Below are 20,880 nucleotides of genomic sequence, written 5' to 3'. Positions count from 1 at the left end.
CCTGTTGTTGAGCAGATTGTAATGTGGTGATTGCACTTTTTTTAACAGGAGTCAAACTTTGTTAAGAGTCATGATGGTCACTACACTACAGAAACTGCATGCACTCATTCATTTGAAGCGAACGTGAGAGTGTGACGTATCCATCTGTGTCGCGTGGGGGATCAATGAAAGGCAGGAAATGCCTTTGATGTCCAGTGACGTCACACAGTCTCGTTGTGGAGTTATTAGTTGTTGATTCTGCAAAAATGTGGTGCGGTGAAATGGTCCATAGAAGTCTAATATCACCGAAACATGTTAACCAGACAGTGTTCAAGGATTTGAGGTTGAAACCGCTAAATTCTCATTATTAACTAAAGCTGTGTCTGTTACATGTGTAACATTTAACATTATGCGGAAGGCACTGCCGGGATTTGAACCCAGGATCTCGTGTTTACAAGACAGGCGCTTTGACCAGCTAAGCCACAGCACCACTCTGAAGTACATGTATATACAGAGGATCTGGTGATGAAGTGTAATGTGTATACTGCAGCTGAGGTTGATGGTAAAGTGGTTTGTTTTAATGTAGGAGCAAAAGTTGAACAATATGGAGACTTTACTTGGGACGGTTGTCTTTGGAAGCTTGTTCACTTTGTGAAGCTTTTAAATGCAGTTTATTTTACTGAGGACAAAGAAAAAGACCAATTCACATGTAGGGCTGCTGGTAAAACAGGGACAGTCTGAGATTGCTTGGACATCCTGACTGCACAAAAGAGACATTTCAGGATGCCTGATCCAACAAACATGTGGCTCCTGGCCCAGTTTGGTTCTTTCTTCTGTCTGCAGAACTCAAAGTTATCTGGCAGGACCATGATTGTCTTTGGAGCTTCATTAACAGAGTGCACTCTACTGTGGAGTTCATGAGAAAAAAGTGGGAGGAGTCTTTGATCTCTTTGATGTCATTAGAACCTTTGTGACAGACCTTTGTGTTTTCTTCCTCTACGATACAGACACAAACTGTCAGTACTGATGCTTCGCTGCTTAAAGTGTCTGTCTTGTAAACAGGACATTCTGCATTCAAACCCCAGCAGTGCTTCGCTCTCAGTCAGAGTTGACCTCACCCGAAGTACCCCATAACTCTTGCCAAATGACTTTTTATGACCTGCTTGTTTTGACCTACATTTCCAATATTCTGCCTCCTCTTTCAACCACACCATGAAATATTGTGAGGTTGAATGCTGCACGCTGACTGCTTGTGTGTCCAAATGGCTTCAAAGACATCTTTTTGCCATGAACTCCTCCAAACCTTTGGACACAGCTTTGAGCTTTCTCACAGGTGACACAGGTGTGCTGTATTCAGGCTCCAGTCTCTTGGCGTGGGTTCAAATCCCACCACTGCCAGGTCATCTCTCTCTCTGCCATTATTTAATATATATTATAATATAATAATATACATTATATTATAATATATATATATATGTATTTACAATATATGCATAGAAATACCAGAACGAAAGACAAAGAATTCATCAGTGTCTCTGCTTGGAGTAAATCAATAGATTCTGTAATTGAAGTCATCTAACGTCTAAGAAGACATCAATTCCATGACTTGTTGTGTTTGGTAGTTAACACAGCACCAAGAAATAACACTATTAAATTCAAAACTCAAGTAAACGTTGAGGTTGCGTAATTAATTGCGACTTTCACTTTGTGGTGGCAGTTATGGCTCCCACCAAACCTGCTGTTGTCTTTGTCAGTCAACAAGGAGCACTTAGTGAATTCAACAGCCAAGTCAGTGCTCAGGTAAGCTGAAGTCTTGTGGAGAATGTGGGCATTGATCCCACTACCTCTCACATGCTAAGCGAGCGCTCTACCATTTGAGCTAATTCCCCTGTATGCATGCTAGACCCTTTAAAAAGGCTCCTTTAACAACCTCTGAGTTCACCATCAACAGGTTTCAAAGATATTTAGAAATCATTCACGATGGCCTTAAAGGCAGATATTTAGGATAATTCTAGCTGGAATAGCAGGCTGCAACAGGAAAAGTTCTGCATTTCTCTGTGGCGCAATCAGTCAGCGTGTTCGGCTGTAGCTCAGTGGTAGACGTTCACCAAAACAAAAGGCCACTCAAGGCAGAACCACTGCTCAGTCTCAAGACCAGGCCGTGCTCAGACCACATCTTCAGCAAACATGACGAGGTGACAAAAATGTGGGACATGTGTGTGTTACACCAATAGACTAGTCTAGTCTAGTCTAAGTCTTCCATGCAGTTAATCACCAAAACTAGTTTGTTTCTACAACATCTGACCTGAGCAACAAGGCGCTTTGACCAACTAAGCCACAGCACCACTCTGATGTACAGGGATGTATTTTGGATCTGAAAATACCCCGTGGCTGTTACGTGGCTGACCATCATGACTCTTACCAAAGTTTCTTTAGCATATAGTAAACTGTCACATTAATGTCCTGAATGACATTAATTTTGTCATCACATGTACCTTTGGGTATCACATGTACCTTTGAGTCTTTGATCTCTTTGAATGACATCAAAGAGATCAAAGAGTACTGAAGAAAAATACTTTAAACATGAGCTCTGTGTCACATTCATGCAGCTTGTGTAGAAACAGTTCATTCCATCAGAATGAACCTTCACCTGTCACAGTATGTAAGAAGCCATCCAGGGGATGTAGCTCAGTGGTAGAGCGCATGCTTCGCATGTATGAGACCCAGGGTTCAATCCCCGGCATCTCCAGCATTTATAATGAATCATATGAAATGCTCAACTGCTCCTGCTTAGTCACTCAAACAAATTACTGAGAATGCACATACATATGTATGAGATCAAAGACTCTGCCCTTTTCTTGTCATGACCTCCACCATGGAGTGCACAATGTTAATGAAGCTCCAAAGACAATCATGCCCTTGTCTTGTTCACACTTGAAATACATATAACACTCTGTATTTTTTGTCAGTTTTTTTGCAGTTCTAGCAGCCAGCTCCGTCGGAAGAGCATGAGACTCTTAATCTCAGGGTCGTGGGTTCGAGCCCCACGTTGGGTGATTAGCAGTTTCTTCAGACCCAAAGTTACCCAGCAGAACACTGCCTCTGCCAACTTGCCTTCTTCCACCCTGACTGGTCTGCAGCTCAGCTAACTGCAATGGACTGTATTCAGTCAGTTTGAACCAACATGAAACATGAAACTTTTCAATAGATCAAAGGAGGCAGAGTGGGTACTAAAACTATTGACAGCTAGTGCAGCTTCAGTATGGCATCCATCGACCTCAGTCAACTCAGAGTTCAGGGAGAGACTCAAAGTTCGTTGAAACTCCTACCTGGAATACCCCCCAGCTGCATGATGACATATTTATGTTCTGGGGTCAATCACCTGTATTTTTCAGTAAAAACATTTTCCCTGACTCGAATCGAACCCAGGCCGCGGCGCTGAGAGCACCGAATCCTAGCCACTAGACCATCAGGGAGTGTGAGAACACTAAAGGTTGTAATGTATGATCAATGCTCTGTGTGAGATTTTTGATGACTGAAAAGTTCTCCCCCGTTCAAACAAATTCAAACGTTCACAACCCCCACTCCCCAAACATTGATAAAACTTACTGATCTGAACTCACCAACACGACCCCAACTAATGGCACTTACTGCTCTCACAGCACAAGTCTGTGCTTCAGTTGGGGAAATGTTGATGACAAGTTCATGAATTTAGCTGATCTCACAAAATTACTAAAATTTTGACTAAAACTGATGTCGAACTAAAACTACTAAAACTGATTGTAATTTTTGTCCAAATTCCAGCCAGGACAACCCCAAAGAGAAGCACTTATGGACAAGACTTCATCAGTGTCTCTGATTGGAGTGATCCGAGTTAGATCTGAAGAAAACATGGTTCCAAGAATTAATGCTGTTTTTGTAAATTAACACCGAAGGGGAAAAAGAGAGCAAAGAGAATAGAAGCCACATTCAGCTAAAAATTTTTTACTGCACATATGATCTCCTTTGCAGCCACTTCCTTGTTGTGTCGCAGTTCCAATGGACTCCCTTTCAGGCTTTTACCCATCTTACATCTTCTACTTAGTTCAGGCAGTTTCAATGGTCTTGGTAATGGAATGTAATGAAGATCACATTTAGTCCATCAGGAACAATCCTCTTAAATTCATGAGGACCATTAGCATGACACAGCACCAACAAACAGCATTTACTGCCTTATGTCCATACGTCTGTGTTTCAATTCAGGAAATGTTGATGAAAAAATTTTTTTTTGTATATTCCAACCAAGACTTAGTCTCTAGATAAACATATCTGCATTTGTGTTGGGAGTCATGGCTCCCACCAAACCTGCTGTCTTTGTCAGTCAGCACTGCCCCAACAAGTAGCACTTACTGAATTCAACAGTCAAGTCAGTGCTCAAGTTAAGGTGACTTTCAAACTAATTCAGATGTTCTTAACCCCCACGCCCCAAAAACTGATAAAACTAGTGATTGACTTCTGAAATCACCAACACTACCCCAACAAATAGCACTTACTCAGAACACAAGTCTGTGCTGACAAATTCACTCACTCAGCTGATCTCACTCAGCTGATCTGAAGAAATCTATAAAAACTGGTTTTAATACCATCCAGGACAACCACATAGAAAAGCATTTATACAAAAGGAAGTTGTCTGTGTAATTGAAATGGTCAGTATTGTATTCTAAGAAGATGTTGTTGTTTTTGTCAGTCAGCACTGCCCCAACAAGTAGCACTTACTGAATTCAACAGTCGAGTCAGTGCTCAAATTAAGGTAACATTTGTGACTTTTAAATTACTTCCTTAACCCTCACCCCCCATATCACTGGTAATTCCTGCTGTCCTGGTGATTGAAGAAAAGAAGGAATGGCATTCCTCATCTTTTTTGTCCAATTTCCAACCAGGACAACCCCAAAGAGAAGCACTTATGCACAAAGACTTCATCAGTGTCTCTGATTGGAGTGATCTGAGTAAGATCTGAAGAAAACATGGCTCCAAGACTTACTGTTGTTTTTGCCATTTAACAATGGAAGTGGAAGAAGTGGAAAAAGAGAGCAAAGAGCAAAGAGAATAGAAACATTCATGCAGAAAATAGTCAATGTCTCTCATTGAATTGGCTAAGTCACATTAAGCTTTCATTCTGACATAACTCTGGTGATTACTGATTAGGGTAGTGTTGTTTCAATTGATCAGGAGAAATCTGTTCAAAATGGGAATCTTCATCATTTTGTTGAAACTCTAACCAGTACAACCCCAAAGAGAAGCACTTGTGCACAAATAATTCATCAGTGTTTCTGATTGAGGTGATCTGAGTTAGATTCTAAGAGTCTAATGGGAAATGGGTAAAGGAAGGAAAACTTCTGAAATCACCAACATTACCCCAACAAATAGCACTTACTGCTCTCAGAACACAAGTCTGTGCTTCAGTTGGGGAAATACAAAGGGGAAAGACAAAGTTGTGAATTTAACTGATCACAATGAATCAATTTAGCAATGTTTTGTCAAATTCCAACCAGGACAACCCCAAAGAGAAGCACTTATGCACAAAGTATTCATCAGTGTCTCTGATTGGAGTGATCCGAGTTAGATCTGAAGAAAACATGGCTCCAAGAATTACTACTGTTTTTGTAAATTAACACCAAAGGGGAAAAAGAGAGCAAAGAGAATAGAAGTCACATTAACCTCTCATTTTTACCTCACATGATCTCCTCCAAAGAGTCTTTGCAGCCACTTCCTTGTTGTGTCACCGTTCCAATGGACTCCCTTTCAGGCTTTTACCTGAATTTATCTTATACCTGAATGAAACCACTCCCACAGCTGCCTGTCTACTTAGTTTGGGCGGTTTCAATGGTCTTGGTAATGGTTTGTAATGAAGAACATATTTAGTCCATCAGGAACAGACAACGATCCTCTTAAATTCATGAGGTCCGTTAGCATATGGTGAGAGGACTGTTAACTGCAGTGATTAGTGTTGCTGCAGCTGATCTGAACAAATCTTTTCAAAATGGCCATCTTTGTTGTTGTTTTTATTTCAACCAAAACTTCTTTTCTACCAAATGGTTGCATAAACTCTCTGTCCTGATTAATGCTTGGACGGAATGAACAACTTTTGAAATCACCAACTCTGCCCCAACTAATAGCACTTACTGCTCTGAAAACACAAGTCTGTTCTTCAGTTGGGGAAATGTTGATGACAAATGTATGCTTTTAACTGATCTCAAGAAACATTTCAACCAGAGCAAGCTCAAAGAATTAGTTAGAATTAGAATGCTTTTATTGTCATCATACACGATGTATAACAAACTTTAAAGACAACTCTGTTCTGCAAAATGCATTTATAAAATAAGAAAGACATAGTAAAAAAAGTTTGAATAAATTTACAAAAGGAGCCAGTAAGAATATATGTACAGTTGAGAATTAGCATGGCTGCAAAGAACGGTGGAAATAAATATAATGTCCACTAAGAGAAGCACTGATCCACATGTCACCACCAGTTAAAGTAACATTTGGGACTTCAAAAAAATTTAGAGGTCACAAACTTTTCCCCCAAGAAGTAGCTATTACTGAATCCAACAGTCAAGGTAAGAAGAAAGAAAGGACACATTGACAGAACCACTGTGCTTCATACCAGGACACAGCAGCGTGACTCATGAATCATCATGAATCATGACTTTCAAACTACTTTCTTCACCCCCACCCACAAAAACACTGATAAAACTTGCTGTCCTTGTGATTGACTTTTGAAATCACCAACTCTGCCACAACAAATATCACTTACTGCTCTCAGAACACAGAGCTGTGCTTCACTTTGGTTAATGTTGGGGATGAATTCATGAAGTCAGCTGATTGCACAGAAGAATCTAAATCAAATCAAATCAAATCAGATTTATTTGTATAGAGCCAAATCATAACAAAGTTACATCAAGGCACTTTACATATAGAGCAGGTCTAGACCAAACTCTTTATAAATTTATTTAAAGAGACCCAACAGATCCCCCGATGAGCAAGCACTTGGCAACAGTGGCAAGGAAAAACTTCCTTTAAGAGGCAGAAACCTCGAGCAGAACCAGGCTCAGGGGGGGCGGCCATCTGCCTCGACCGGTTTGGCTGAGAGAGAGAGAGAGAGAGAGAGAGAGAGAGAGAGAGACAGGCAGGCAGGCATTGGAGGGGGGGGGTGTAGGCAGGAACATGTTGTTGCATGAAGTTCATGGAGTTGAGCTGTAATACAGAATTCATGAAATATGGGACCAGCAGGTGTTGCAGGAACATGGGATGGAGATGAGTCACCACCTGCAGGATGAGGACAGGGAGAGAGAGGAGAGGAACTGGGAGAGACAGAGACTTTGGCAGAACATGGTTAGTAAATGCAGTATAAATGCTTAGAACTGGGTGAAACTGTTTGGTTTTTTTTTTGTTTGTTTTTTTTTTTTTTAAGAAGGATGGTTTTTATCAGCGCATGCAAGGAGGGAGTTAGAGAGAAAGAGGGCGAGACAGCGAGAGAGAGAGAGAGAGAGAGAGAGAGAGAGAGAGAGAGAGAGAGAGAGAGAGAAGCTCAGTCCTTCCCCCAGCAGCCTAGGCCTATAGCAGCATACCAAAAGAGTAGAGGACTTTTTAACTGTACGCTCTGTCATACAGGAAAGTTTTAAGCCTGGTCTTGAAAGTTACTAAAGAGTCCGCCCCCCGGACCGATGCTGGGAGTGGGTTCCATAGAAGAGGAGCCTGATAACTGAACGATCTGCCTCCAGATTTACTCTTGGAGACTCGAGGAACCACAAGTAAACCTCCATCTAGAGAGCGGAGTGGCCTGCTAGGACAGTAAGGATGGGAAATAAATGGCAATCTTTATCTCTTTTTCTTTTTTTTTGTGGACCATCGAACAAGAACAACTCCAAAGAGAAGCATTGATGCAGAAAATAATCATCAGTGTCTCTCACTGAATCCACCAAGTCACATAAAGCCTTTGTTTCAGATTAATCTTTGTGCCACCGTTGCAATGGACTCTCTTTCAGACTTACTTATTTTATTTTACTCACCTGACTTATCTTAAACTAAAATGATGCACCCTGTCCTCCTTCAGCAGAAAGTTTCAATTCCAACCACATCTCACATCATAAGTCTTTGTTTCAGTTCAGGAAATGTTGATGACAAATTCATGAATTTAGCTGATCTCAAGAAACAAATAAAATATTTTGTCAAAATTCCAAACAGGACAACCCCAAAGAGAAACACTTTTGCAGAAATGAATCAACAGTGTCTCTCTGACTGAGGTGATCTGAGTTAGATACTAAGAAGAAATTGATTCTTTACTTCTTTATTGTTTTTGTCAGTTAACGCTGCCCCAACAAGCAGCACTTCCTGAATTCAAAACTCAAGTCAACACTCAGGTTGGATAATAAATTGAGACTTTCTGAAAACCTTCTCGAAACGTTTTTCAAGCAGTGTGTTGAATAAATGTGTTGTCCTCCTTCAGCAGGAAGTTTCTGTGGTCTTGGTAACAGTTTGAAGAACAGAATGATCAGACAACGATCCTCTTAAATTCATGAGGACTGTTTGCATATGATGAGAGGACTGTTAACTGCAGTGATTAGGGATCAGGGTTGTGTTGTTGCAGCTGATCCCAACAAATCTATTTAAAATAGCAGATCATCATAATTTTTGACTGATTTAAATTTTTTAAATTAACTGTTAGTAGAAACTGTGGCACCTTTGGCACCTTGACATTTCCTACATAGCTTTTTATCCCTCATTTCAGCATTAAGAAGCAATGCATGGTATAAAAGGTATTCATGTGGGAGACCTAGAATCCATCATGTGTTAAACTGAGAACTCAGTCGTCACACTCAACTGATGTTGTATGCAGGATCCAGAGGAGTGTAGGCAACTGGCAGTGGTGGGATTCAAACCCACGCCTCCTAAAAGGGTGGAGCCTTAATCCAGCACCTTGGACACTTCAGAATGGTAATGACACCAATGTCACATTATGAGAAACCTTGATGCTGTGTCCAAAGGTTTGGAGGACAGAATGGTAGAAAGATGTCTTTGAAGCCTTTTGGACACACAACCAGTCAGCGTGCCAGTTGAAATATCAGCATGTTAGACAAAATAAGTACTTCCTGTGCTTGTTTAGCAATGCTGGGGATTGCACCAAAGGATTCATACATGGAAAGCACACATTCTACCACTGAGCTACATCCCCTGCGTGGTGTGGCAGCTTTAGCAGCTTTAGCTAACCAGATAGCTTCTGAGCTCCTGCGATAGCGAAAACAGCGATCTGTCTGATGAAACCTTTTGGATGAGATGAGCCCGTTGATAATGCTGCCTGTCCTGCTGAATTTAGGTCACCTGCACTTTTGGCAACAGTCACAGCTCCATACACAATAAGAGTACTGATTACTGACTGTCAATACATTATGACCTTAAAGATTTTATGATCAAATATGAAGAATAACAGGGAGAGAGAGAGGGATGACCTGCAGTATCAGGTCGGGTGCCCTGGCTGGTTCAACAAGCCAAGTTGGAATCAGTAATCAGAAGCCTGAGTAGCTCAGTCGGTAGAGCATCAGACTTTTAATCTGAGGGTCCAGGGTTCAAGTCCCTGTTCAGGCGATGCAGCTTCTTCCCTTTAGTGGTTCACATTATAGACTATCACAGCAGTGATAGGTGACACCATGAAGACGTTATGCACAATGAAACCATGAGTCTTCCACAAGCCGGATCGAGCAGGATATTGACAAGTGAAGCATGCGCAGTAGTAGTTTTGTGGCTCATGCTGGGTTTGGGAGAAGGAAATTTGTTGATTGGCTGCTTTTCACAGGAGACAAAATTTGGTAAGTCAGCTACGTATGTTGAAATATTTTAAGCATTTTAAGAGTGGTGCTGTGGCTTAGTTGGTCAAAGCACCTGGCTCGTAAACAGGAGATCCTGGGTTTAAATCCCAGCAGTACCTCTTTATTGAAGTTTAAGGTTGTTGACATAAACTCATGTAACATCTTCTGCATTCTTAATGTGATTTGTTCTGTGCTTTATACTTCCAATATTCAAACATCAGTAATGTGGAGTTCATGTTCAGATTTGTTTTACAGCTGTAGTAACACTAAATCTCCAGCAGGTGGAAGTATTGCTGCGCAGATGTCATGTACACTGTGGGACACACAATACTCACAGAGGACTTTATTGTGCTGCAGTGAGATGGATAAAAAGCTCCAGTTCTACAGTCAGAAGATGTCCAGTCTGAAGGTGGATGAGTTCTGACTGCAGAAGAAAGTTTCAGAGCGTCTTCCAATGGCTGATGATGAACACATGATTCTTGTGCTGGGCGTCCGGAGTAAAGGCAGTAACTCCAACAATTCATCCAATAAGACCAGGACTGTGACAGCAAAATGAAGAAGCGTGAAATCAGACCATACAGTGACAGCAACCAACCGTTGTTGGCAGGATTTGAACCTGCGCGGGGAAACCCCAATGGATTTCTAGTCCATCACCTTAACCACTCGGCCACAACAACCACGCACAGCAATGCCACCCCAACTCCAGCTTCTTCTTCTTCTTCTTCTGCTTCTTCTTCTTCTTCTTCCTTCTTGTTGTGAGAAAGCACAGGTTCCAACTCTTTTTCCCACAGTTCATTGAGGGAATTATACTGGAGATGACAGACCTGGAGGGGAGTGGACATCTGGAGAGAATTGGACCTGGTAGACCTCCAAACCTACCTGGGTCTGAAAAGAGACAACAAAACAAGCCTGAGATGCTGCAAATGTGACGTCTATGTTTGTACGGCCCACTCTGACCAGAGTGTCAAATGCCACTCGTGCATGAATTCACATACACACAAACACACACACACACACACACACAACTTCATGTTGAGGAGTTTGGTCTCTGGTTTTCTATTTCTTTTTTTATTATTATTATTAGACAATTTTAACAGCTAAAGAGTGTTAAACAAAAATTTGGTGGTGATTGATGGTTTTTTTTGTTAATTTAAGAGCAGTTAAAACAGAGCAGGAACACTAAAGTAAGGGGCGGGGGGTGAAAACGACAGGAGGGTTAAAGAGCAGATTCTCTCTGAGGGGACGGATGTTGCCACAATACACAGTGTGTGTGCCATCACATGTGGAAGATGTGTGCAGACTGAAGCCTTGGTCTGCCACCAGCTCAGAGGGGCTGCACTTCTACTGACCACCAGGGGGCTCCACTGGTTGTTTCACAAAGTCAGTGTGTTGAAGTCTATCAGGGTTTTCAGTCATCCCGTTCTCATATGTCTAAGGCAACCAGACTTGGTTCTACATTTCTGAAGACATTTGACCTCTCATCCAAGAGGCGTCATTAGACAGCTTTTCTTTTCTCTACTGTTGTAAGGTGTGTTTGGGGACAAAGTTGGTTAACTTTGATGGGCTAATTTTTCAGCAAATTTCAGGCAGGAGTTGACCACACAACCATTATAATTTTAAGACTAAGCCACACAGAAAATATATATTACATAACAACTAATTACACATGGATGAATGAAATTGTATTTTTTTTATTTAACAATAAGTGAAAACACGAAGAACAAAGTGTGCATGTGGAGACATCCTCTTCCTCTGTGAAAAGCAGATCTTTGAGACCTGTTGATGGTGAACTCAGAGGTTGTTGAAAGGGGCCTTTTCGCAAAGCTTAGCTACAATGTGTTAAATACAGCATGCTTGCATGCTAGCCCTGGGGAGTTAGCTCAAATGATAGGGCACTGGCTTAGCATATGAGAGGTGGTGGGGTTGATGCCCACATTCTCCACAAGACTTTAGCTCTTTGTTGGAACACAGCAACAAGTGAACTAAACACAGCAGGTCCCTGGGTGGGCTTTGGAGGCCTTTGGTAAACAGAAGCAGGACTATTGTTGTGTATGGAGCTTTGACTGTTTTTTGTATGGATTCATATATTTTATTTTAATTTACCATTTATTCTCATTTTATATGAATATTACTGCACAAAGTTGGTCTTAAATGATCAATAATCTTCTCAGCTGCTCTGAATGGGGACAGTGAGGCAGCCTTTGTGTTTACATCTGAATCACATGTGATTTTGGAAATTCTTCAAAGCAGCTTCAAAGGAAGAGTTTCATTCTGTGAGTACTGTGACATCATCAGGTGATGTATCAAAGACAGCAGCTCTTCAGACTCACACATCACTTCAAACCTTTGAGGAAGTGACACACAACTGTGTGGAGCACATGTGTTGACCGACACAGATGGTTTTCAGAGACAGACCACAGAGAAACTGTCAGTACTGATGCTGAGCTGCTTAAAGTCTCTGTCTTGTAAACAGGACATCCTGCATTCACTCTGCTCATCATGTCTCTGTGGCACAATCGCTCAGCATGTCCGGCTGTTAACTGAAAGTATGGTGGTTCTAGCCCACCCAGGGAGACACTTTGACTGATTCACTGATATTATAGTGATCTACAGCACTCATTGGATCAGTTCACAGCTGAGTGAACAGCTGAAGGACGAGGATCAGCACCTCTAAATCTGAGGCCATGATTCTCAGGAGGAAACTATCTCAGGAAAATTAAAGGAAAAAGGAAAAAGGAAAGTATCTCAGGTCTTGTTCATGAGTGATGGAACTCTGTTGCTAATGTAGTGGTGTGATGTTGTTGCACTATATGATGAACATGGCAGTGAAGTGTTCACCCACACAGACGTGGTTTCAGAGACAGACCGCAGAGAAACTGGCAGCACTGATGCTGAACTGCTTAAAGTCTCTGTATTGTAAACAGGAAATCCTGCATTCACCCAGCAGAGCTTCACTCTGCTCATCGTGTCTCTGTGGCACAATCGCTCAGTGCATTCTTCTGTTAACAGAAAGTATGGTGGTTTCTGCTGCAGGTGGGGAATGAGTCCTTGTATCAAGTGAAGGAGTTCAAGTATCTCAGGTCTTGTTCATGAGTGATGGAACTCTGTTGCTTAACCATGAAGGCCAGCAGGTGCTTTGGCCTGCTCAGAGTCTCTGTGTTGGATGTGAGCTGCTGAAATCTCTGAACACCATGACACAGATAATATCAGTCTGATGTGTCATCTGTAATCCAGATGTTGTCAGCAACAAACAGATGTTCCTGACAGAAGCTGTGCTGATTCACTTCAACCAGCACATGATCCTCTTTCTCAGGAGCACACACAGAAAAAATAAGATTTTCTATTCCAACATTATACGTGATGTCCTCGCGTATGAATGAATGTTTCACTGATGCAGATTTTTACAGAACATCAACAACGAGGCTGTGTGACGTCACTGGAGATCAAAGGCATTTCCTGTCTTTCATTGATCTCCCGCGCGACACAGATGCATACACACTCTCACGTTCTCTTCAAATGGATGAGCGCATGCGCACAAAGATAGAAACGTCCCTGGACTAACGTGACCAATTCAGAATGGGTAAAATTCGGGACATGTCAGAAAAACAGCAAAACAGTGGCCGGTCACTGACACACTGTGTACATAATTTAATGCAAACTTTCATAAACCATGGTCTGAACTAGTTCATTTTAAAATTTGTAAACTGAACTATTAGCTAGTTAATGTAGAAAGGGAACTTTTCCAACACTGTCTGACTGCACTGCAACGTCTCATCACTCCTTCTCGCGGCTGCGACTTCCGCTCTTTTCATCATCGGAGGGAGATGGCTGCAGGAGGACTCAACCATCAGATCAGTTTTTAATGTTTTATCAGGAAATAACTCCAGACTCTACTCTAGTGTGATTTTCAGGACAATCAGGGCAGGATTCTGGATTTAGGACAACTGCTTTAATTTCGAGACTGTCCCGATTTTTTTTGGGACGTCTGGTCACTTTAGCTGTGTTACATGTCTAAAACTGAAGGGGGGAAATATTTCACAGTTACACTCACAAGAGGAAACACACACACACACACACACACACACACAGAGGACCATGTGCTTCACTGTAGCAGCTGAAACTGAAAGTGTTCAGAGTTCAGCCTCCATTTTGAAGCTGTCGGAGCAGAAGCAGGGAAACTGAAGGCTGAGGCCGGTGAGTGTTAACATTATTATTATTTCACTGTCAGTTTGTCCCTGTGGACTGTGGAGGGACGAAGACTCACAGTGGACTTCTGTAACACTGAGACACTGAGACATGGAGGTCAGAGTTCACTTTGACGAACAGAGAAAAACTCCAGCTGAGCTGAGAACAGACCGTAATGTCTGATAGTATCAAAGGATGAAGGATCTACCTGATACAGAAAGTTCAGAGCTGCTCTGGAATCAGATTTTACTGTAAGTCATATTCAGTTTTCCACAGAGAGCTCAGACTATTTGGATCGACAACTTATTATTTAGGAATTGATATTTATAAATTTTCGTTGAAAACTGACAGTTTGATGCTCATATCTGAGACCATGATGATCATTTTCAACCAACTACCTTCTCAGATATATAAAGAAGAGTAACTAACTGAGATGGGCTGTTGAGGAGTTGAAGAACATGACAAAAAGACAGGGAGATAGACAAAATGATAAAAGAACACAAACTGGTCAGTTCTGTTTAATGTTCACTATTAAAATAAACTGTTATATGAATTTAAATTTTGCAGTCAGTGAATGCTTTAATTGTGATGATGAGCCATCAAACTCCTCACAGCTCCCTGTTCAGATTCCAGATAAAGAGGGTTGGTTGTGGATGATGTGGTTACTTACTAACAAGATATCTTCAAATGTTTGTGATAAAGACATGAACTCATAAAATCACTGCTGAAAACATCAGCATATCAGTTAAACCAGCAGAATGTCATCTGACAACTCACTTGAACTGATCGTGAAGTGTCAGCATTCTTTTTTTCTAATAAGAATGAATATAATTCTATCCTGATTAAATGTCACTATACACTTTAATAATTATAACGATGATAAGGATCTTTATACAAATAAACAGAAACCTGCATGATCTACATCAGTCAGATTATTATTCTGTGTGATTGGGATAGATCATCAAGTGTAGAGAGCAGCAGGGTCCCCTCTCCTCCTCCAGCAGCATCGCACACTAATGTTGTGAGCAATGTTGATGGAGGTTCCTCAGAACTGGTCAACTGGCTAAGACGCCTCTGAACTCGGTTTGACTTCAGTTTCCTCGGTTCATTTGTCTTCCAATACATTTAGAAACAATAAGAAACAAAGGCAGCACTTTAATGTGACCAGTTTGTTCAGCACAAACTGTTTGATTTCTCCACGCTGTGACTGATTTAATGTAAAATGTTCCCACATTGTTTATCACCATCTAGTGGACAGATAGTAGGACTTCATCACATCATGTTTGTTTTCTGTGATGAGGAAGAAAACTGGTTCAGTAACATGAATGTCAAATCTTTCCATATTGTTCAAGAGCAAAGATGAGCCAACAATATTTTTTCAGGAAAATAATTTTTATTATTTATCACTTTAATCCACGAAAACACTGATTTAATACATGTAATATTCAAGGTGTGTATCTCCTGAAAACATTGTCTCAGTTCTGTTGCTTTTTTAATCCTGAAACCACAAAATGATGGAAGTGCACAGTTTTCTAAACTGAAAATAGGAGAGAAGATGGCGATGATGAAAAGAGATGTCGGTTTAAAGTTGAAGCAAAAAACAATAAACAAAATTAACAAACATTTATATATTTTTTTTTCTATTTTTCATAATTTTCCTCTTTATTACATGATATTGTCCTCTTTGACAATAACCAAGGTATATGAATAGTAGAAATTAGAATTAAATATTGAAATAATGAAGAAATCCAGATTTCTGATGGCTCCATCTGTTGGTTGAACTCAGAATTACATAGTTGTTGTTGGATCTGAATGATTTCTTTACTGCTTACTGTTATTTAAAATTCCATCAAGACTTGGAAATCCACATTGTTGCAGCACATTTACATCTTCTTCTGCTGAGTTGAGGGTCAGGAGATTAGAGTTGTTGTTGCAGAATGACACCACCATCCCAAAGAGTCCTCTGGCACTGATTTGGTTTCTAACACAGGTTAGAACGGTTTTCATGTCACTAAAGTTTTTTAAAATTGAACTCTGAAGTTATGAGGATGTGACTTTTCCTCAGATCAAACAGACACCAGGACTGATGAGGGAGAACAAGCAGCTTCTTCTCTTCACATGAAGCTGGAACGTATCAGAAAGTTGATTTCCTTGAACTGCTGTGCAACGTTATAGCTGAGGCATGACACAACAAACATGTCAGAACTGGTCTGATACTTTGGATGAACTTGGCTGAGTGAATTGAACTCTAACTGTTAATGGTCCACTCTGAGTATTTCCAGATACAGTGAAGCCATTGAAGGTTGAAAGCAGCACTCCTTGTTTTTATTGTTGGAAATCATTTAAGGCAAAACAGAAATCTTTAAATCTTTAAGTTGTTAGAATAGGGTGATATGAATTAAATCACAGTTGCATCAACACATCCCACAGTCAGATACCACCATCTAGTGGACAGAGAGAAGAAGCACCATCAGATCTGAGATGCATTTCTCTGAAACTTTCAGATTACTGACAGATCACACTGATTTCTATGAGAAGTTGTGGAGCCATACTATTAAAATAATGTGTCAAAAAAATTAATGTTTGAGGCACATCCTGAACATCAGATGAGAGAACCACCTCCTCTGGTCTGGGGTTTTTCTGACAGGTCAGACTGGTTTAGTTGTAGCTGTTTGTTTTTTTTTTTTTTTTTTCTTTGCTTCTGAAGGAATGATTTGGCCCTCAAAAATGTATCTAATTAAAATTCTGGACCTTCGAATGTGCCAACCTATGGTGATCACAACTATGTCAAGGTTCTATAATTCTTCACTGCTAAAAGTAAATGGTGATCTGAGTTTGTTTGAAATTTAGTGTTAATGCCAATGTATAACATTGAAGATTTGGATTAACATAAATGACACATTTTTTCTGTTTATAAAATAATCTGACTGAAATCAACACAAAGAGAGAGAAAAGTCAAACAGTTTGTTGTTGGGAGTTAAAGGCTGAAGTAAATGACATATTAGTGACAGTAATGCTGATTATGTGTCCTGTGATGTAAATCCTGTTGTAATGAAGCTTTTTGTTGTGTTTGTGTGAAGGTGGAGGCTCAGCTATGAATCAGTGTGAGGACAGAGAGGAGGGAGCCCCTCCCTCTAAAACCACTCTGTGTGGGGAACATGAGAGTCAGACCAAAGCTCAGAGGTGAGATGAGGATCTCTAACTGTCCATCTGTCAGAGCTCAGCACTCAGATCACTGCTGCATCATTATTCACTCTCACTGTCACTTACATTTTTTACTGCTGAACTTCTACTGCTGCTGTTTCTTCGTCCTTATTTTCACGGTGAGCTTAACAAATATGTTGAGATTTTATTATGAGTAATAATGATATTTCTACCTGTCTTTTTTTTTTTTTATTCCCTCTCTTTCTTGGCATTTTCCTATTTGAGGTCGCCACAGCAATTGAGCTCTGTAACTTTCGTGACTGATTTGGCCACAATTGTCATACCAGATGTCGCCCCAGCCCTCCCCATTTATCCGGGCTTGGGACCGAAACAAACCTACCACTGGGTTTGCAATCTGGTTGTCATGGATGAATCATGAATCATGAATCATGGATGACAAGCATGCAGCTCTGCAACTGAGCTAGATCCCCAGGCTGATAATAATGATGATAATAATAATAATAATAATAATAATAGTAATAATAATAATAATAATAATAATAATAATAAAAATAATTATAATCTTTATTTTTCTTGCCCTTTTTCAAATCAGGCAACAAAATTGCTATGTAAATTTTATTAAAATTTATTAAAAAAGAAATCAAACAATGAAAAATTCTGTGTCATTTGTGGCTGTATAAATTAATGTTGTGCTTGACTATTGCAACTCATTCAAAACTGATATTTTTCTGTTCACTTTCTTGGTTGTTGATTATTTTAATGTCAATTTGGCTTCTACTAGCAACCAGAAGTTAAGACCAGATTCTCCTGAACTGAGCTGTGTGTCCATGAAGAGTGATCGGTCTATGGGTCGTTTGATTAAATTTAAGGATGGACAACAGTCTGCTGTATCCAGCTGTGTGTCCATGAAGAGTGATCAGTCTATGAATGACTTTATCAAAGAAAAAAGGTAAAAGCTGATCATTTGTTGTTGTCTGACTCATTAAAGGTATCAGAGCTTGTCTATCAGTTTCTCTGGTGTTCATAGAAAACTCCTGGAACAAACTGTGTGTTTGTGTCTTTTCTCCTCAGAGTTCAGTCTGACAAACATCATCACACAGACCTGGACTCCATATTTATGGTGTGTAAATGTTCATCCAGTGACTACAACAGACACCAACAAAGACTTGAGTTTGAAGCTGCACTCTTTAGACCAGTAGAGCTTTACTCTGTGACAGACAGGAGTTGAATTGGGATTGAACAGGTTTGGGGTGGGAGAGAGTGGGAGAGGACTGGGAGTTGTAGTTCACCACAGAGCAATAATCCATCAGCCTCAACAGATATGTTCTGTATGAATATGGTCTGTTGGAGACTTTTACAAAAACATTTCTGCTCCTTCTTCTTCATCTACAGTGAATCTTTAGATAAATAAAAGTTTATTTAGTTTTTTTCCAGATAATTTCAGCTGTGACTTAATAACAAAGACCAAAGTTAATCAGATTCAGTGCTGGACCTCCATGGACTCTGTCTCTACAGGGTTTAAAGATGGAATAATTCATCAGTGAACTAGTTCAGGTGGTCTGATCCATCTTCAGCCACAGTCACAGTTAATACCCTGAATTTTCACTTCCTAAGTTGATGTGTTGAAGGGCTGTATCAGTTTGGTCTTCATGTGATGATCAGGATCTCTGTGTTGTCAGAATCTAAAGTCAAACTTAGTAAGTTACACCAGTGAAGTTAGTTTAGTGAAGTCAGCAGGTCTGAATCTTTCTGTGTAGCTCTGGAAAGAGACGTGGCAGCAGATGATACAGCAGCAGCTAAAGTTGAACTCTGCTGACTGATGATCTGATGCTTTGATCCATCAATTTATACTGAGAGTGAACTTTACACAGGATGTTATTGTGTTCCAGCTGCTGGAGGAGAACATCGTCTGTTATGTGAAGAATGAGCTGAAGAAAATCAAAAGGAGTCTGAGTCCAGATTACCCACAATTCATGAAGAATGAGGATGATGAGGTGGATGAAGAGCAGAGGAGGAGCAGAGAGGCATTTCTGAAGATCACAGTGAACTTCCTGAGGAGGATGAAGCAGGAGGAGCTGGCTGACTGTCTGCAGAGCAGTAAGAGGATTTAACATGATGGATCAATTAGACATTTACTAAAGTCTGAGGAGACAGAGAGAAATATGATCATACTCTTATTCCTTATTCCCTAAGTAAACATCAACCTTGTAGTTTTTTAAATCTAATTTGTTTTTTGTTCATTCAGAAGTTTGTCGAAGTAAACTCAAATCTGGCCTGAAGAAGAAGTTCCAGTGCGTGTTTGAGGGGATCTCTAAAGCAGGAAACCCAACCCTTCTGAATCAGATCTACACAGAGCTCTACATCACAGAGGGAGGGACTGGAGAGGTCAATGAGGAACATGAGGTCAGACAGATTGAAACAGCATCCAGGAAACAGGACAGAGCAGAAACAAGCATCAGACAAGAAGACATCTTTAAACCCCCACCTGGAAGAGACCAACCAATCAGAACAGTGATGACAAAGGGAGTGGCTGGCATTGGGAAAACCGTCTTAACACAGAAGTTCACTCTGGACTGGGCTGAAGACAAAGCCAACCAGGACATAGAGTTCACATTCCCCTTCACCTTCAGAGAGCTGAATGTGCTGAAAGAGAAGAAGTTCAGCTTGGTGGAACTTGTTCATCTCTTCTTCACTGAAACCAAAGAAGCAGGAATGTGCAGCTTTGATCACTTCCAGGTTGTGTTCATCTTTGACGGTCTGGATGAGTGTCGACTTCCTCTGGACTTCCACAACACTGAGGTCCTGACTGATCCTACAGAGTCCACCTCAGTGGACGTGCTGCTGACAAACCTCATCAGGGGGAAACTGCTTCCCTCTGCTCACCTCTGGATAACCACACGACCTGCAGCAGCCAATCAGATCCCTCCTCAGTGTGTTGACATGGTGACAGAGGTCAGAGGGTTCAATGACCTCCAGAGGGAGGAGTACTTCAGGAAGAGGTTCAGACAAAAGAAGCAGGCCAGCAGGATCATCTCCCACATCAAGACCTCACGAAGCCTCCACATCATGTGCCACATCCCAGTCTTCTGCTGGATCACTGCTACAGTTCTGGAGGAGGTGTTGAAGACCAGAGAGGGAGGAGAGCTGCCCAAGACCCTGACTGAGATGTACATCCACTTCCTGGTGGTTCAGTCTAAACTGAAGAAGGTCAAGTACGATGGAGGAGCTGAGTCAGATCCACACTGGAGTCCAGAGACCAGGAAGATGATTGAGTCTCTGGGAAAAGTGGCTTTTGAGCAGCTGCAGAAAGGAAACCTGATCTTCTATGAATCAGACCTGACAGAGTGTGGCATCGATATCAGAGCAGCATCAGTTTACTCAGGAGTGTTGACACAGATCTTCAAAGAGGAGACAGGGCTGTACCAGGACAAGGTCTTCTGCTTCGTCCATCTGAGTGTTCAGGAGTTTCTGGCTGCTCTTCATGTCCATCTGACCTTCATCAACTCCGGAGTCAATCTGATGGCAGAAGAACAAACAACAACTCGAAGGTTTACATTATTAAGGACTGGATCTAAAACAACACGTCTCTACCACAGTGCTGTAGATGAGGCCTTACAGAGTCCACATGGACACCTGGACTTGTTCCTCCGGTTCCTTCTGGGTCTTTCACTGCAGACCAACCAAACTCTCCTACGAGGCCTGGTGACAC

At 41.0% G+C, this 20,880-nt stretch overlaps 1 protein-coding gene, 1 long non-coding RNA gene and 6 other non-coding genes across 8 annotated transcripts in view; 4 read left to right on the top strand and 4 right to left on the bottom strand.

Moving 5' to 3' along the window:
- Window positions 1-20,880, bottom strand: part of LOC115053002 (NLR family CARD domain-containing protein 3-like) — a 237,659-nt gene that overhangs the window by 39,288 nt on the left and 177,491 nt on the right. The window lies entirely within an intron of this gene.
- Window positions 396-469, bottom strand: trnat-ugu (transfer RNA threonine (anticodon UGU)). Its single transcript has one exon. It is a non-coding gene; the product is annotated as a tRNA-Thr (tRNA).
- On the bottom strand, window positions 1,796-1,868 carry trnaa-agc (transfer RNA alanine (anticodon AGC)). Its single transcript has one exon. It is a non-coding gene; the product is annotated as a tRNA-Ala (tRNA).
- trnaa-cgc (transfer RNA alanine (anticodon CGC)) lies at window positions 2,657-2,728 on the top strand. The gene has a single exon. It is a non-coding gene; the product is annotated as a tRNA-Ala (tRNA).
- Window positions 9,528-9,600, top strand: trnak-uuu (transfer RNA lysine (anticodon UUU)). Its single transcript has one exon. It is a non-coding gene; the product is annotated as a tRNA-Lys (tRNA).
- trnat-cgu (transfer RNA threonine (anticodon CGU)) lies at window positions 9,867-9,940 on the top strand. Its single transcript has one exon. It is a non-coding gene; the product is annotated as a tRNA-Thr (tRNA).
- trnas-aga (transfer RNA serine (anticodon AGA)) lies at window positions 10,417-10,498 on the bottom strand. The gene has a single exon. It is a non-coding gene; the product is annotated as a tRNA-Ser (tRNA).
- On the top strand, window positions 17,128-18,294 carry LOC115053236 (uncharacterized). The gene is made up of 3 exons (XR_003841436.1): window positions 17,128-17,189; window positions 17,953-18,120; window positions 18,243-18,294. It is a non-coding gene; the product is annotated as an uncharacterized LOC115053236 (long non-coding RNA).

The sequence above is a fragment of the Echeneis naucrates genome, chromosome 2 (genome assembly GCF_900963305.1).
Source record: "Echeneis naucrates chromosome 2, fEcheNa1.1, whole genome shotgun sequence".
Taxonomy (NCBI): domain Eukaryota; kingdom Metazoa; phylum Chordata; class Actinopteri; order Carangiformes; family Echeneidae; genus Echeneis; species Echeneis naucrates.
The sequence above is the reverse complement of the archived record's forward strand: the minus strand, read 5'-3'. Positions and strand labels throughout refer to the sequence as shown.